A 3,844-nucleotide genomic window follows, 5' to 3' on the forward strand; every position below is an offset into this window, starting at 1 on the left:
CGGAATTTGAATTGAATAAAAATCTGGAATTAGAAGTCTGATGATGACCCTGGAACCATTGTCGATTGGTGTAAAAACCCATCTGGTTCACTAATGCCCCTTGGGGAAGGAAATCTGCCATCCTTACCTGGTCTGGCCTACATGTGACTCCAGACCCACAGCAATGTAGTTGACTCTTAAATGCCCTCTGAACTAGGGGGCAACCGGGGATGGGTAATGAATGCCGGCCTGACCAGCAACACCCGCATCCCAAGAATGAGTTAAAAAAAAGGTGCAGCCTCGGACTGGGAGTTGGCCAGAGCCTTGGGTTGTTGAGTCACAACCCTGAGCTGGTTTGGGGGTGAGACAGAGTTGGAAAGGTGAGAGAGACAGACAGAATGGGAAAGGTGAGAGAGAGAGAGAGAGCCAGAACGGGAAAGGAGACCGCGACACACAAAAGAGAGACAGAGATGGGGAGAGAAAAACCAGTCCTGAGCAGCAACATCATCAGTGTCCACAGACAAAAGAAGGCTCATTCAGGAAAATCAAACTCAGCCATCACTTTAGAGCAGTGGGTGTGTTGAATGTTTTTGTTTTCTGTGTTGATTTTTATGTGTCAGTGGCTGTTGATAAGAAAAAGGTTCCCAGCTCCTGCTCGAAGGTAATTGGCAAAGGAGCTGGGCAGGGGGGAGATGAGATTTTATTTTTTGTCATAGTGAGTTGTTCTGATCTTCTTGAAAGCAGATTCAATAGTATCTTTCCAAAGGGTAAATACTTGAAGGGAAGAATTTGCAGGGCTGTGGGGAAAGAGCAGAGCAATTGGATGAATCAGAGAGTCCTTTCAAAGAGATGGCAGGGGCATGATGGGCTGAATGGACTCCTCCTGCAGCCTGTGAATCTGAGCCTCCTGCAGGTTAAAAGGGACAGATTTCATTTCAGCCTCTTCCCTGAATCTGTATTTAAAGAGATGGGTTTCTGTTCAGCTCTGAGTGAAAAAAATAACAATGTCTCCAATCCTCTGTATATTTAAATATCGAACAAAGCCTTGCCTGGCCGATTATAGTCAACAGCCTTCCTGTAGCTCTCTCTGGACAAGTGAGAAAGTGCTTGACTGCTTCACAATAAATAAATGGGTCATTTTCGGGTTGGTAACATGTGACAAGTGGAGTGCCATAGATCAATGCCGAGCCCTCAACCATTTACAATCAATATCAGTGACTTGGATGACAGGATCAAATGTATGGTGGCTTAATTTGCTGATGACACAGAGATATGGAGGAAAATAATTTGTGAAGAGGATTTAAGGAGTCTGCAAAGGGATATAGATGGTTGAGTGAGTGGGCAAAACTTTGGCAGATGGAGCATAATGTGGGAAAATGTGAACTTGTCCACTTTGGCAGGAAGGATAAAAACAACAGCATATTATTAAAATGGAGAGAAATTGCAGAAGTCTGAGGTACAGAGGGATCTGGGTGTCCTGGTACATGAACCACAAAAACTTCTGCAGGTACAGCTGTTGGTGTTTATTGCAAAGGGAATGGAATCGAAAATTCGGGATGTTTACCTGCAGCTGTACAGGGCCTTGGTGAGACCATATTTAGAGGCTTGTGTACAATTTTGGTCTCCTTATTTAAGAAATGACACAATTGCTATTGTAGCAGTGGAGGCTGGGTCACTGAATATTGTTAAGACTGAGTTTGATAGATTCTTGATTGCCGAGGGTGAGAAAGGGGATGGGGACTAGGAAGGAGAGTGGAGTTGAGACCATGATCAGATCAACCATGATCTTACTGAATAGTGGAGCAGACTCGAGGGGCCAAATGGCCTACTCCTGCTCTGAATTAGTATGTATTAACCCTTTATCCCCCATTCACAAACTCTGAATTGATTCACAATGATAACACTTATTGCTGGCAGTTGTTAGATTTTATTCAGTATAAATAAGACCTGACACATGCTCATGTCTGAGCAGTAGTATCAAAGTGCAGCAGCATTACCATTACACTCTGGGTAGAAGCATCATCTCCACGTAAATGCTCCCTGGTCTGCCCCAGATGCCATGGCACCAGTCAATGCAATATGTAAAACCTCTACAAATCTCTGTGCTCGGGGAATCCCTTCTGATACTTTTTTACATCACAAAGTCTATGGAGACTGATTTAACCCAATCATTGCTGAGCTAACATTTGAACGGACCAATTACAAAACCTGTCATTGAACCATCTGTACCCGCCCAAGCCACGTCAAACTCTCAAACAATTGGCTTCCCACGCTCTGTCCCCGGTACAGGGAGTCAGCATTCCCATGCCAAGCAGTGAAAACATGGTGGCCTTGACACCCAGGTGTCGTCTAGGATTCAAGGCACTCTTGTTTTCTCTGTCCTCTGGGAGCTGTTCATCTCCCTGTTCTCACATAGCAAGTCATCTGTTCTCAGCTCTGCCAGATTTCTGCTGAAGTTTGGCCCCTTTTACACCATTCGGATCAATAAAACATTTGGTCAATGAAGACCCAAACCACAATTTCCCATCCTGTCACCTGTCAATCATCCTCACCCAGAGAGTAATCACAACAGGAATAAAAACAGGAGAAGTGTAACAATCAAATTAAAAATAAATGCACAGCCAGTCATAGCTTTTAATTCAGTGTTCACTAATTAGCAAGAAAACCCAAAGTAGGGGCTTCACCAGGATTCTTACAGTCCACACCTTGAAGAGGAGGAGAACTCTCTCTCCAACTCCTCACTCAATTTCACTCTGTTATTTTCCAGTTCTGTTCTGGCCCCGCCTGGGGTAACATCTACTCAATCTTTTCTTCTCCTGAAGGAGTGCCATGAGTTCTAGGTTACTAGTACATAAGGACATACGTTTCAAGCAACAGATCAAGCATTGAAGTAAAAGATTCTCCAGCTCTCTCCTTACCCCTGTCCAACTTGTGGGCAGTTCTCACTCAGTATTATTTCTCCCAAGCCCTTAGTTGACCCAATCCAAATCTTTATCTTTGTTACTTCAATTTTACTCACTTTTTGACCATGACCAGTGTGTTTATACTATCCTGATTGTTTTAAATTCAGTTTCTCTCTGGAGTGTGTTGGTGCCTTGATGATGTCAAAATATTGTCTCATTCTCCTGGTCACATTAACCATTTCATGTCATGTTGTTTGTCAAGTAGCTGTGTATGTTTGGGACCCGTTCCTCAGTCCACTTTACCATGAATTTACGCGTCCTATTGTCTTCACATGTAACAAATCACATCTGCACACTCACACCGGTATCCCAATGTCAGGCCACATATTCTGAACTTTCAGGTGCGCTTATCAAAAGATCAAAGTGAATGTCTGTCTTTGCTTATCTCCCCCTGTTATCGTCCTGATATTTCAGGTGGTGGCCAGGCTGTCAAATGTGGTTTTCTTTAAAACAAAATTCATAGGTAAGGATGTAAATATCTCCCAGAGAAATCTATCAACTTATTCATCTCATCTACACCTTCCTGACTTTCACTAGAATGTAGGTGGAGACCAGATTGATACATTCCACTGATCACCCGGGTGAGGTACTCCAATTCCTTTACTGTCCAATACAATATACTCATCATATCTTTAAAACAGAAGTCAATTGATTTCAGGCATTAACATATTTTGTTTGCTCTTTATTGTAGATGTCAGGCTGGGGTTGTTCTCCTTGGAGCTAAGGAGGTTGAGGGGAGATTTGATAGAGGTGTACAAGATTATGACAGGTTTAGATAAGGTGGACAAAGAAAAGCTGTTCCCATTCGCTGATGATACAAGGATGAGAGGGACAGAGTTAAGGTTTTGGGCAGGAGATGCAGGGGGGATGTGAGGAGGAATATTTTCACACAGTGAATGGTA

General features: G+C 43.3%; 1 protein-coding gene across 1 annotated transcript in view; it reads left to right on the plus strand.

Moving 5' to 3' along the window:
- The window catches only part of LOC121273703 (zinc finger protein 229-like), a 1,112,939-nt gene that overhangs the window by 667,261 nt on the left and 441,834 nt on the right, over positions 1–3,844 (plus strand). The window lies entirely within an intron of this gene.

Source organism: Carcharodon carcharias (assembly GCF_017639515.1).
Source record: "Carcharodon carcharias isolate sCarCar2 chromosome 27 unlocalized genomic scaffold, sCarCar2.pri SUPER_27_unloc_1, whole genome shotgun sequence".
NCBI classification, from domain to species: domain Eukaryota; kingdom Metazoa; phylum Chordata; class Chondrichthyes; order Lamniformes; family Lamnidae; genus Carcharodon; species Carcharodon carcharias.